General features: G+C 53.5%; 1 long non-coding RNA gene across 4 annotated transcripts; it reads left to right on the top strand.

Moving 5' to 3' along the window:
- Window positions 1–3,492: 3,492 nt before the first annotated feature.
- LOC127484842 (uncharacterized) lies at window positions 3,493–12,651 on the top strand. 4 transcript variants are annotated; one of them, XR_007912013.3, is made up of 3 exons: window positions 3,495–4,037; window positions 7,056–7,107; window positions 9,596–10,024. It is a non-coding gene; the product is annotated as an uncharacterized LOC127484842 (long non-coding RNA). The 4 variants fall into 4 exon arrangements; XR_016228074.1 differs by lacking the exon at window positions 9,596–10,024 and adding an exon at window positions 12,417–12,651 and having other exon boundaries at window positions 3,497–4,037; XR_016228072.1 differs by lacking the exon at window positions 9,596–10,024 and adding an exon at window positions 12,374–12,651 and having other exon boundaries at window positions 3,497–4,037.
- Window positions 12,652–14,074: the final 1,423 nt, after the last annotated feature.

Here is a 14,074-nt window from a genome sequence, read left to right as displayed (position 1 = left end):
GGAGGTGATGCAAAACCCTGAAGGGGCGGGGCCTCGTGTGAAATAACGAGGACACTGGCTACAGGAGACCCACCAGGTGGTGACAGAGCCAAAGACCCTCACCAGATGTGGCCACTTGATCTGGTCTTCCGGGCCCGCAGAACTGTCTGAATCTCTGTTCTTTAGACATTGCTCAGTCTCAGGTATTATGATATAGAACCGGGCAAGGTCAAAATCGGCGGAGTGCGCAGCCTGGAGGTGTTGCCGTTCAGGTCGGAAGTCTTGCTGGCGAAGTTCCAGCCTAGCGACTGTTAAGTCCCCTCCCCCAAGTCCCCTCTCACAGTGCCTGGCTTTGAGTCCCAGCTTTGGCTCCTGTCTCCGGCTTCCTGCTCACGCAGAACCCGGAAGGCAGCCGTGGGTTCCTGTCACCCACAGAGGAGACCTGGATTGAGATCCTGGCTCCCAGTTTTGGCTTCTGCCAAGCCCCAACCATTGGGGAAGTTTGGAGAGCAAAGCAGTGGATGGGAGCTGCGTGTGTGTGTGTGTGTGTGTGTCCCTCTGTCTCTGCTTCTCAAATAAATAAGTAATCTAGAGATGATTCGCATGGGTTCCATGCGAATACTATGCCATATGCGTATGAGACTTGAACGTCCATATACAGTTTGGTCTCCACAGGCTGTCCTGAAACCAATCCCCCATGGCAATGAAGAAGACTGTGTATTGAAACACCTGTTAGAGGCAATCATTTGGTACAGTGAGTAAGCGTCTGCTTTGGGACACCCACACCCCGTATCAGAGTGCCAGAGTTCGATTCCTAGCTCTGGTTCCTTACTGCAGCTCCCTGCTAATGTGCACACTGGGAGGCAGCAGGCGATGACTGAAGCGCTTGAATTCCTTGCCACCCACTTAGGAGACTGAATTAAGGGCTCTTGGCTTTGGCCTAACCTGGCCCCAGCTGTTGCAGGCATTTGAGGAATGAATCATTGGATAGAAGATCAATCTCTCTATCTTTCTCTCTCTTTCTCTTTCTCTTTCTCTTTCTCTTTCTCTTTCTCTCTCTCTCTCTCTCTCTCTCATTCTGTGTCTGTTTGCCTTTCAAATAAAATGAAATTTTTAAGAATTTATAAAGGGCTGTTGTTGTCCTAATGGCTGATGTGAGACTGTGAGGATTCAATGAGGGGAACACCTGCCTGTTGGTGCAAGGCTTCTGACCGCCCCAGAATGAGGGAGGTGATGAATGCCTGCAGGGGTCTGCGCAACAGGGCGCCCAGGTTCGGCCTCACTGCAGAGGGCTGCCGGGCCCTCCTGACTGAGGGGGTAGGAGGGATTCCATGGAAGCCAGGCCCAGGTCAAGCCCATGTTCAGATGGGATAGACACTCTTTCGAAAATGCTTCTCCGGAGCGCTAAAGCCCCGCCCCGCCCCACCCGGGCTCTGGACGGTGCAGTCAGAGGACCCACCACACAGGTTGGACCCTGATGGGCACCAGAAATGCCAGGATCTCTGGTCTCCAGTATCCAGCGAATATTCTTTTGCCTTTTCTCAAAAGAAAAACACTTGATTCCAATTGATTCGCAGGCCTGAAATAACTGGAAGCGGTTATGTACCAGGTACATTAAATGAGAGAAGGGTTGGAAAAATATAAACAAGATGATGACAGTTTTGTCATAAAAGGAAAATGAATTACTAAGCGAAAAAAGCCAGTCTGCAAAGGCTTCCTGGTGTGTGCAGAAAATGAGCTGGCTGGGCGGGCGTTTGGCCTCGTGGTTAAGGGGTGCGTGTCCCACAGCCAAGTACCTGGGGTGGAGCCTCCCCCCCCGCCCCCCGCTCCTGGGTTCTTGCCGGCATTTGGGGAGTGAAACCAACAGATGGAAACTCTGTCTCTCTCTGCTTCTCAAATTAAATTTTAAAAAAAGGGGGAGGGAGGTCTAAAAAACGAGATGACATTCTAGAAAGGGCAAAACTATGGAGTGGAGATAGTAGAAAAAAGAGAAAACTCAGGTGTAGGCACTGCGGCTACCCCCCCTCCCCCATCGCATCGCATGGCACAGTGCCCTGCTTCCTATGCGTATCCTGGGAGGCAGCTGGTGGTGGCTCAAGTACTTGGGTCCCTGCCACACACATGGGAAACCCGCTGGAATGGCCAGGCTCCTGGCTTCCTGTCCTGGCCCTGCCCTGGGCTGACACAGGCATTTGCCATTTTATGTGAGAGAGAAATGAACAGAGCACAGGGCTTTTGGAGGGTGATGAGACCACTCATGTATGAGGCTACAATGGTGGCTGCATACGTTTGTCCAAACCCACACAGAAAAACAGGGGCCAACCCCAGCAGGCGTGGGGCAGTAGCAAACACAAGCAGAAAGCCAGAGAGCCCTCGTGTAAGCTGTGGATGATGGGTGATTACAATGTCTCCATGTAGGTACCTCCAAGGGTACTGTGCTGGTAGGGGAGGGGATGCATTGTGGGGACGGGCACCAAGCAACTCTGCAGCTTCTGCTCCATTTTGCTGTGAACCTAAAACTGCTCTAATCTTTTTTAAAAAAAAGATTTTATATTATTTATTTGAAAGGCAGAGTGAGACTGAGTCAGAAAGAGAGAGAGAGAGAGGTCTTCCATCCACTGGTTCGCTCCCCAAATGGCTGCAATGGCCAAGGTTGGGCCAGAACAAAACCAGGAGCCAGGAGCTGCTTCCGGGTCTCCCACATGGGTGCAGGGGCCCAAGCACTTGGGCCAGCTTCCGCTGCTTTCCCAGGTGCATTAGAAGGGAGCTGGATTGTAAGAGGAGCAGCCGGGACTCAGCCCTTCGATCCAAGATAGGATGCTGGCATCCCAGGTTACAGCTTAACCCACTGTACCACAATGCTGGCTCCAACATCTGTTTTTTTAATTTTTTAATTTATTTATTTGAGAGGCAGAGAGAGAGAGAGGAATCTTCTATCTGATTCATTACCCAAATGCCCACAATAGCCAGGGCTGGACCACGCTGAAGCCAGGAGCCAGGAGCCAGGAACTCCATCCAGGTCTCCCACATAAGTGGCTGAGACCCAGCTGACTGATGGGCTACCTGCTGCCTCCCAGGGTCTGCATTAGCAGAAGACTGGAACTGGAACTCACGCACTCCCATATGGGATGTGGGCATTTACCAATCGCCTGCCTCTTTTTTTTTTTTTTTTTTATAAAATGAAAAAAACACGCCTGGATCTGAGGGCCTATTATTTAGAACGCCACTGGGTGCAAGGAAGAGAAGTTTGAAGCCTGCTGCAACTCCGAAGGAGCTTATGGATCCGTTGGGGTCAGTCGAAGCAGAAGCCGGGTGCTCTGATCCTAGGAGTGATGGGCAGGCCTCGTTCTCTCTCCCTCCTCCCGCCCCTACGCTCTTTGTCCTAGTGTGGCTTCCCTCCGCTCCCTCCCGCACCCCACCCCCATTGCTCCTCCCGCCAGCCTCCTCACCCCTCCCCCTCCTTAGCACACAATGGTCCCCCGGTGTGCACACGCTGGAGTCCCTTTCTCCCAGTCCTGAATTCGCGGCCCAGGGCTGGAGGAGGGGCCGGCTGCGGCGGAAGCTGCGCGGAGCCCACGCCCACAGGGAACCGCGTGGGGGGGGGGGGAGGTAGCAGGTGTGCCGGGCGCTGGCTTTCAAGTGCACTGCTGCTCCGGCCGCCGCTGCACCCGCGCGGGGCTGGCTCCCTTATGACCTCCGATTGCGACCGTGGCCTTGGAGGGAGTCTTCCGGCGCCAGCCACGGCCCCCACCCCCACCCCTTCACCCGGTTTCTGTGACACGCAGCAAGTCCAGGATGTTTGCGTTCTGTTTGCTTTTTCGCCGTTTACTCATTCGTGTGCAGAGAGTAGAAAGGAAGTAATAAAATAACCTTGTGCAGCCTGGCGTTGGGCACCGGGACGCTGGGTCGGGGCAGGGGGCGGGGGCGGGGGGCGGAAGAGGCGCTGCCTTCCTCTCCTTGCCTCTCCCTCTCTCCTCCTCCTCCCCCTCCCGCAGCGGGCCCTGGGTGTCCTTGGAAGGAAAGGACTTCCTCAGACGGGGACAGGAGGCGCCACACAGGTGAAACTCGGGTTCTAGATCCTTTAGGGGGGTGCTTCCCGGCCCCACCCCTCCCACCCGCTGCGGAGGGGGTGGGGACGGGGCCCGGGGAGTCCCCCCTGCCACAGTGTGGCACTCACAATGCTGGAAGCGGGTACTTAGAGGGCCGCCGCCTCCCCACGACCCAGCATCCACTGCGAGCACTGGGCAGGAGGGACGGAGGGATCCAAGCAGGACCCCATCTTGCCAAGGAGGCAGCTTCTGGCTCCTGCCGAGGAGTGGATGCAGGTTGTGATTCAGGCGGCCCCGCCTTTTCCATGGTAGCCCCTCACGACATCCTCACGGTTCATCAGGTGGACCTGGGGGGGGGGGGGTTTCTTTGCACAGTTAGCAACCTGAACAACCGCGCAGCGCGGCATCCACCCAGCAGCGAGGAGGGAAAGAGGAGGGAAAGCCAAGCTGGCTCCCCAGGGAAGCTGAAGTTCCTTATGTCCCAACGCCTCCCCAGCTGGGACGGAGGGGCTGCAGGTCCCGCCCTGTTTGAACCCCCACCCCACCCCCGCTTGACCAGGATACAAACTGCCTTTGGAGAGGCTCTGGATGCGGGGTCGCCCGGGCTCCCCGACCTTATTCACCTTGAGACACGAGAACATTAATCTGCTCCCTCGGCGCTCAGAGGTGCGCTGGACATTATTTCAGGAGTCAGAATGGGCCCTGGTGGAGAACAATGTTGTTCATTGTCTTTGTAATGTGTAATCACATCAGAAAAATTAAATACGGGGTACGAGCTGTGGCCTAATAGGTTAAGCTTCCACCTGCAGTGCTGGCATTCCATATAGGCACCAGTTCGAGTCCCGGCTGCTCCACTTCTGATCCAGCTCCCTGCTAACGTGCCTGGGAAAAGCAGCAGAGCATGGCCCAAGTGCTTAGACCCTGGCACCCATGTGGGAGACCCCGAAGAAGTCCCTGGCTCCTGGCTTCTGCCTGGCCCAGGCATCTGGGGCCATCTGGGGAGTGAACCAACAGATGGACTATCTCTGTGTTTCTCTTTCTGTAACTCTACCTTTCAAATCAATAAATAAATCTTAAAAAAAAAAAAAACTCTTGTCTGGCGCTGTGGCTCACCTGGCTAATCCTCCACCTGAGGCGCCAGCACCCTGGGTTCTAGTCCCGGTCGGGGCACCAGATTCTGTCCCGGTTGCTCCTCTTCCAGGCCAGCTCTCTGCTGTGGCCAGGGAGTGCAGTGGAGGATGGCCCAAGTGCTTGGGCCCTGCACCCCATGGGAGACCAGGAGGAAGCACCTGGCTCCTGGCTTCAGAATGGTGCAGCGCGCCGGCCGTAGCAGCCATTTGGGGGGTGAACCAACGGAAGGAAGACCTTTCTCTCTGTCTCTCTGTCTCTCTCACTGTCTAAATCTGCCTGTCAAAAAAAAAAAAAAAAAAAGAACTCTTGTGGCCAGCTGTGGTGTAGTGGGTTAAACAACCTCCTGCAGCGCTGGCATCCCATATGGACACCAGTTCAAGACCCAGCTGCTCCTCTTCTGATCCAGCTCTCTGCTGTGGCCTGGGAAAGCAGTAGAAGATGGCCCAAGTCCTCGGGCCCCTGCACCCACGTGGGAGACCCGGAAGTAGCTCCTGGCTCCTGGCTTCGGATCGAGTCCAGTTCTGGCCGTTGCACACATCTGGGGAATGAACCATGGGATGGAAGACCTCTCTCTTTCTGTCTCTCCCTCTCTGTCTAACTCTGCCCCTCAAATAAATAAATATAAAAAAAATTAAATACAAACTGTTGGGAAAAATGTTCAATTAAATTTCCTAATGACATTGTCCCAAACTACTCTTTTTTATCATGAAAAATTCAAACATGCACAAAAGTAGACGAGTACATATAAATCCTGAGCTTCCATCTTGTATCCGCTCCCATCCCCTTCCTATAATATCTTCCACTTTTATAAAGTTCACCTTTATTTCAAAAGCAGAGGGAGAGAGGGGATCTTCCATCTGCTGGTTCACTCCCCAAATGACCCCGAGAGCCTGGGGATGGGCCAGGTGGAAGCCAGGAGCTTCCTCCGAATGGCCCACGTGGGCAGCAGGGGCCCAAGCACTCGGGCCATCACCTGTTACCTGCCCAGGCTCATTCATCAGAAGCGGAGCAGCCAGGTCCCCGGTGTTGATTGGCTCCAGGTTTCCCAGGCGACAACCACTGTGCCAGATGCGTGCCCCCGCTCCGTTTTTTATTTGTTTTGAACTAACACATGACTATTGCACGTACTCATGGGGTAGTCCATACGTGTGCACACTGCACAGTGTAAACATAGCTAACAAACATTTAGCCTTCCCTTATGGTGAAAACAGCCAAGCTCCTTTCTGCTACTTGTGTCACAGAAATAGACAGTGCATTCTCCGTGCCTCCTGTGCAACAGGCTGTCTCCACAGTTTTGCCTTTTCCAGAAGGTCGGAGAGTTGGACTCCTATAGTGTGTCGCCTCTTCAGACTGGCTTCTGTCACTGAGCTCTTTTCGCTGAGGTTTTCTTCCTGGCCTTTTGCGGCTTGGTAGTTTCTTTTTTCCTTTTTTTAAGAGTTACAGAGAGGCAGAGAGAGAGAGAGGTCTTCCATCCACTGGTTCACTCCCCAATTGGCTGCAATGGCTGGAGCTGCGCCGATCCAAAGCCAGGACCCAGGAGCGAGCTTCTTCCGGGTCTCCCACGCGGGTGCAGGGGCCCAAGGACTTGGGCCATCTTCTACTGCTTTCCCAGACCACAGCAGAGAGCTGGATTGGAAGTGGAGCAGCCAAGACTCGAACCGGCGCCCATATGGGATGCTGGCACTGCAGGCAGTGGCTTAACGTGCTGTGCCACAGCGCGGGCCATGGTAGCTTTTTTCTTCTTAGTACCTAAGAACCTTCGGTGTGGGCATGCACCAGTTTATCCATTCAACTCCTTTTGACAAAGACCAGGAAACACAACCTAACTTTCTATGTGAGGATGTGCGCCCCCAGCGGCCGCGCACAATTCCTGATCCTGATTCCTTTTTACTCAAGGGTTGGTCCAGTGCTTTGACAGCCACCTCAAGGAGAGGCTTTCTAACTGCAGGTAAATGATTAACATTTCTTATCACCCATTTTAAAAGTGGCAAGGGGCCAGTTTCTTGGCGCTGCGCACGCAGCAGGTTAAGTGTCGCTCCCCCTCTTCGTGGAGGAACGACACAGGACCCTGCGCTGTTCTTTCGTCTGCTCGGCCCTCCCCGGGTTTGCTGCTGGTTCTTCCCGGGTTGGCTACTATCCCTTCCACCTCCGTGGAAGGGCAGTTCCCCCTGGCCACATTCCCCACTTCCGCAGGGGAGCGGCACACCGCCAGCCGGCTCTTCTCGGGGGCTGCACGGGTTCCCTTAGATGTTCCCCATAGATGTTCCTGGTACATGCCGTTTCTCTCCTCCTTTATAGTCCTCCTCCGCCAATCCCAACTCGGCTGCCCACACGCCGAGTACGCTGCTCTCCAATCAGGATCAAGTCCTACAGTTAATTGGTTGAACTGGAGGCAGCTGTGCAAAAGCTGTTTACTTCTCTCCCAGCGCCATATTGTGGGAGAGCAGATGCATAGAATAAGTCCTAATTCGAGTAACTTAGTCTAGTCCGGATTGCTCCCCACAGATCCCCCTTTCTTTTTATTTTTTAGCGTTGATACGCGCCTGTCTTCGGTGTCCCGCGGCACACACTCTGCTCTACTTGCTAGAGTTGCCACAGGCTCTTACAAGTCCTATCAGGCAAACCGAATCCGGGTCCTCTCTTCGCCATGTTGTGAGGAGGTTTTTAGGCGCTGATGCGTGCCTGTGTTCGGTGCCCTGCAGCGCATGCTCTGCTCTGCCTGCAGGGGCTTACAAAACCTATCAGGCAAACCGAATCCAAGCCTTCTCATTGCCTTATTGTGGGGGAGACTTATTAGTGTTGGTTCGTGCCTATCTTCGGTGACCTGCAGCTCATACTCTGGTCGAGCTTTGCTGGCGCTTACCGCCTTAAATCAGGCAGACCGAATCCAAGCCTCCTAATTGTTGCATTGTGGGGAAGCTTTACTGATGTTAATTCGTGCCTGTCTTCGGTGACCTGCGGCTAGCCGCCCAGGTGCTCATCGCCTCACTAATCGGGCAGACCGAATCCAAGCCTTCTAATTGGCATGTTGAGGGGAGGCCTTATTTTTCTCTATTTCTCTATCTCCGGGCATTCCTACCTCTCCCATTTCACTTCTATCTTCCAGCATTCCCATTTCTCTTTTACTTCACTTCCAAACTTCTGTTTCTCTTATCCCCGCAGCTTCCCGGCACCTCGCCGCTTCAGCCCGCGCGCCTCTCTCATCTGCGCAGCTTCCCGGCTTTGCGCGGCTCGGTCGCGGGCTCCACGCTTAACCCTTTCGCGTCTGAACCACGGCCTACGCCAGCGTTCCCTATCTATTCACGCCCCGTGCTCTCTCTGCACGCGGCGGCTTCCGCGAGTAACACAGCGTAGCTTGCGTCTCCACCACTAGCATTCAATCCAAGTTCCCCGGGCTAGCCTGGCAAATTCAACCCAGCGTACGTCTCCGCCCCACGGTTTGGCTTCCCGTCCTTTGCTCCCCGGGCTAATCAGACGGATCCCAACCTGGCTTGCGTCTCAGCTTCTAGTTTCAACTTTTCGCCCCCTATTCCCGGGCTAACTTGGGAATCCCAAAGTGGCTTTCGTATCCGCCTCGGCCTGCCCCCTGCGGCTTCAATTTCCCTAACATTTTTCTCTACCCGGTATGTTTCCCTAAGTTTTCTTCCAACGATATTCCTCCCTCATTTCTCCTGGCCTCTCCCCACAGTCCGCATCTGAGTCTGTTTGTTCTAGCTTTCACTTTCGCTTTCGACCTTAGAGATTTCTCCCAGCTTCCCCCTGTAGTCCGTATCCGAGTCTATGCCTAGGCTTTCAATAGCTTCTTCCGGCACCCTTTTCGTCCGGCTTTTCCCTAGGCTGTTTGCTAGTTTCTCTCTCCGATATTTTCCCTAGTTCTTCCCGTTTCTTCCCTCCTAAGTTTCATATCCGTCCTAAGTTTCCTATCCGAGCTAGGTTTCCTATCCGAGTCACGGCACCATTATGTCGCTCCCCCTCTTCATGGAGGAACGACACAGGACCCTGCGCTGTTCTTTCGTCTGCTCGGCCCTCCCCGGGTTTGCTGCTGGTTCTTCCCGGGTTGGCTACTATCCCTTCCACCTCCGTGGAAGGGCAGTTCCCCCTGGCCACATTCCCCACTTCCGCAGGGGAGCGGCACACCGCCAGCCGGCTCTTCTCGGGGGCTGCACGGGTTCCCTTAGATGTTCCCCATAGATGTTCCTGGTACATGCCGTTTCTCTCCTCCTTTATAGTCCTCCTCCGCCAATCCCAACTCGGCTGCCCACACGCCGAGTACGCTGCTCTCCAATCAGGATCAAGTCCTACAGTTAATTGGTTGAACTGGAGGCAGCTGTGCGAAAGCTGTTTACTTCTCTCCCAGCGCCATATTGTGGGAGAGCAGATGCATAGAATAAGTCCTAATTCGAGTAACTTAGTCTAGTCCGGATTGCTCCCCACAGTTAAGCCACCGCCTGCGATGTCAGCATCCCTTATCAGAGCACGGAGCCACTTCCATTTCAGCTCCCTGCTAACGCACCTGGGAAAGCAGGGGAAGATGGCCCAAGTCCTTGGGCCCCTGCACCCACGTGGGAGACCCGGATGAAGCTCCTGGCTCCTGGCTTCGGATCGGCCCAATTCCAGCCGTTGCAGCCATCTAGGGAGTGTACCAGCAGATGGAAGACCTCTCTTTCTCTCTCTCTGCCTCTGCCTCTCTAACTCTGCCTTTCAAATAAATACATAAATATTTTAAAAAAAAATTAATTGCTCTAGGCCAACACTGTGGTGCAGTGGGTTAAGCTGCTGCTTCCAATGCCAGCATCCCCTATGAGAGTATAGGTTCGAGTCCCAGCTACTACACTTCTGATGCTGCTCTCTGCTAATGTGCCTGGGAAAGCAGCAGATGATGGCCCAAGAACTTGAGCCATTGCCACCCATGTGGGAAATCCAGATGAAGTTCTGGGCTCCTGGCTTCAGCCTGGCCCAGACCTAGCTGTTGTGGCCATCTGGGGAGTGAACCAGTGGATGGAAGACCTCTGTGTGTGTGTGTGTGTGTGTCTTTCCTTTGATCTCTGTTGCTTTGCCTTTCAAATAAATACATAAATCTTTCTTAAAAATTAACTGCTTTCCTAACTGCCCAGTAATGGATGCATATTTTTAAAAAGCAGTAATTTAAAAATTAAATTAAATTTGGCAACAGTTGAAATTAAAAGATCTGGCGTCCCATATTAGAGCATCTGGGTTAGATTCTTGGCTCCAACTCCTGACTCCAGCTTCTTGCCAATTCAGGTCTTGGGAGGCAGCAGGCGATGGCTCAAGTGATTGGGTTCCTGACACCCACGTGGGAGCTCTCAATTGAGATCCCTGCTCCTGGGGCCGACGCTGTGGTGTAGTGGGTAAAGCCACCGCCTGTGACGCTGGCATCATATATGGCTGCCGGTTCGAGTCCCAGATGCTCCACTTCCCATCCAGCTCCCTGCTAATGCACCTGGCAAAGCAGCAGAAGATGGTACAAGTGCTTAGACTCCTGTGCCCACATAGGAGGCCCAAACAAAGCTCCTGGCTCCTGGGTTCAGGCTGGCCCAGCCCTGGCCATTGGGGCCATTTGGGGAGTAAACCAGTGGACGGACAATCTCTCTCTCTCTCTCTGTCTCTCCCTCTGTGTGTGTGTGTGTGTGTGTGTGTAACTCTGACTTTCCAATAAATAAATCTTTAAAAAAGTTCATGAATGGGCAGGCATTTCACATAGCAATTAAGTTGCAGCTTGGGATGCCTGCGTCCCATGTCAGGTGCCTGGATTCGAGTCCCGGCTTTGTTTCTGGTCCAACTTCCTGCTAATGTGCACCCATATTATGGATGAAGTGCTTGGGTTGAAACCTGGATAGGGGCCAGCACTTTGGCGTAGAGGTAAAGCCACCATATGCAGTGCTGGCATCTCATATGGGCGCCAGTTCATGTCCCGGCTGCTCCACTTCGATCCAGCTCTCTGCTGTGGCCTGGAAAAGCAGTAGAGGATAGCCCAAGTCCTTGTGCCCCTGCATGCATGTGGGATACCCGGATGAAGCTCCTGGGTCCTGGCTTCAGATCGGCGCAGCTCTGGCCGTTGTGGCCATCTGGAGAGTGAACCAGTGGATGGAAGACCTCTCTCTGTCCCTCTCTGCTTCTCCTCTTGCTGTGTAACTCTGACTTTCAAATAAATAAATCTTTTTTTAATATTTATTTATTTATCCGCGGCTCACTAGGCTAATCCTCCGCCTGCAGCGCCGGCACCCCAGGTTCTAGTCCCGGTCAGGGCGCCGGATTCTGTCCCAGTTGCTCCTCTTCCAGGCCAGCTCTCTGCTGTGGCCCGGGAGTGCAGTGGAGGATGACCCAAGTGCTTGGGTCCTGCACCCCATGGGAGAAGCACCTGGCTCCTGCCTTCGGATCAGCACAGCGCACCGGCCGTAGCGGCCATTTGGGGGGTGAACCAAGAGAGGGAAGACCTTTCTCTCTGTCTCTCTCTCTCACTGTCTAACTCTGCCTGTTAAAAAAATATATTTATTTGAGAGGTAGAGTTACAGTGAGAGGGAGAGACAGAGAGAAAGGTCTTCCTTCCATTGGTTCACTCCCAAAATGGCCACAATGGCCGGAGCTGCGCCAATCCGAAGCCAGGAGCCAGGAGCTTCTTCCCAGTCTCCCACGTTGGTGCAGGGGTCCAAGGACTTGGGCCATCTTCTACTGCTTCCCCATGCCATAGCAGAAAGCTGGACTAGAAGAGGAGTAGCTGGGACTAGAACGGGTGCCCATATGGGATGCCTGTGCCGCAGGCAGAGGATTAACCTACTGTGCCACGGCACCGGCCCCTCAATTAAAAAAAAAAAAAAAAGTAGATGATAGAGGAGCTGTCGCTGTGTTGTAGTGAGCTAAGCCTCCACCTGCGGTGCCAGCATCCCACATGGTTGCTGGTTCGAGTCCCAGCTGCTCCAGGGCCCACGTGCTTGGGTCCCTGTGCCCACATGGGAGACCCAGAAGAAGCTCCTGGCTCCTGGCTTCAGCCTGGCCCAGCTCTGACTGTTGCAGCCATTTGGAGAGTGAACCAGCAGACAGAAACCCTTTCTGACTATAACTCTGCCTCTCAAATAAATAAATACAATCTTAAAAAAAAAAAAAAAAAAAAGAAGAAGAAGAAGAAGAAGAGTAGATGATAGACCCGTGTTGTGGCGCTGTGGGTTAAACCACTGCTTGTGACACCAACATTTCAGATGGACACCAGTTCAAACCCTGGCTGCTCCACTTCCTATCCAGCTCCCTGCTAATGTGCCTGGGAAAGCAGTAGAAGATGGCCCAAGTGCTTGGGACCCTGCCACCCACGTGGGAGACCTGGAAGAAGCTCCTGACTCCTGGCTTCGGATCGACACACCTCCAGCTGTTGCGGCCATTTGTGGAGTAAACCAGCGGATGAAGGACCCTTCTCTCTGTCTCTCCCTCTCAGTGTAATTCTGCCTTTCAAAGTAAATAAATAAATCTTTGTTTTTTAAAATAAGATGATAGATTGTAGCCGGCGCCGTGGCTCAATAGGCTAATCCTCCACCTTGCGGCACCGGCACACCGGGTTCTAGTCCCGGTCGGGGCGCCGGATTCTGTCCCGGTTGCCCCTCTTCCAGGCCAGCTCTCTGCTATGGCCAGGGAGTGCAGTGGAGGATGGCCCAGGTGCTTGGGCCCTGCACCCCATGGGAGACCAGGAGAAGCACCTGGCTCCTGGCTCCTGGCTCCTGCCATCGGATCAGCGCGGTGCGCCGGCTGCAGCGGTGGCCATTGGAGGGTGAACCAACGGCAAAGGAAGACCTTTCTCTCTGTCTCTCTCTCTCACTGTCCACTCTGCCTATCAAAAAAAAAAAAAAAAAAAAGATAGATTGTTTGCAAAAATGGCCACAATTCCATTTATCTGAAGTAACTAGAAGAGTTGACTTCATAGCGACAGAAGGTTCAAGAGCGGTTACGAGGGGCTGGCGGAGGGGCACCAGGGAGTTACTGGTGCATGGGTGTGGAGTTTCAGTCTGGGGCTCCGGAGATGGAGGCAGTAATGTGTCGCAGCACATAAATGTCCTTAATGCCATTGAACTGTGCACCCAAAAGTAGCTAAAATGGCAAATGTAATGGTAGGTGTATTTTACCACAATAGGATTGTTTTAAAGAGAAAAAACAGGGACCGGCACTGTGTCAGTAAAGCCACCACCTGCAGTGCTGGCATCCCATATGGGCACAGGTTTGAGTCCCAGCTGCTCCACTTCCGATCCAGCTTTCTGCTATGGCCTGGGAAAGCAGTAGAAGATGGCCCAAGTCCTTGGGCCCCTGAACCCACGTGGGAGACCTGGAAGAAGCTCCTGGCTCCTGGCTTTGGATTCGGCGCAGCTCCTGCTGTTGCAGCCAAATGGAGAGTGAACCAGCAGATGGAAGACCTCTCTCTCTCTCTCTCTCTCTTTCTGTCTCTCTGTCTCTCTCTCTCTGCCTCTCTGTAACTGCCTTTCAAATAAACAAATCAATCTTTTTTTTAAAATATTTTATTTATTTATTTATTTGAAAGTAGGAGTTACACACAGAGAGGAGAGGCAGAGAGAGAGAGCGCGAGAGCGAGCTATTTTCCAGCCGCTGGTTTATTCCCCAGTTGTCCGCAGCGACTGGAGCTGTGGCAATCTGAAGCCAGGAGCCAGGAGATTCTTCCAGGTCTCCCACGTGGGTGCAGGAGTCCAAGGACTTGGGCCATCTTCCTCTGCTTTCCCAGGCCATAGCAGAGAGCTGGATCAGAAGTGGAGCAGCCAAGACTCGAACCGGCGCCCATATGGGATGCCAGCACTGCAGGCGGTGGCTTTACCCGCTATGCCACAGTGTTGGCCCCAATCTTTAAAAAAATATATGTAAAAAACAGGAGCAGACTGGCACAGTGGGTCCAGTCACCACTTGGG

Source organism: Oryctolagus cuniculus, chromosome X (genome assembly GCF_051225735.1).
Source record: "Oryctolagus cuniculus isolate XC-2025 breed Fujian yellow rabbit chromosome X, ASM5122573v1, whole genome shotgun sequence".
NCBI classification, from domain to species: Eukaryota; Metazoa; Chordata; class Mammalia; order Lagomorpha; family Leporidae; genus Oryctolagus; species Oryctolagus cuniculus.
The sequence above is the reverse complement of the archived record's forward strand: the minus strand, read 5'-3'. Positions and strand labels throughout refer to the sequence as shown.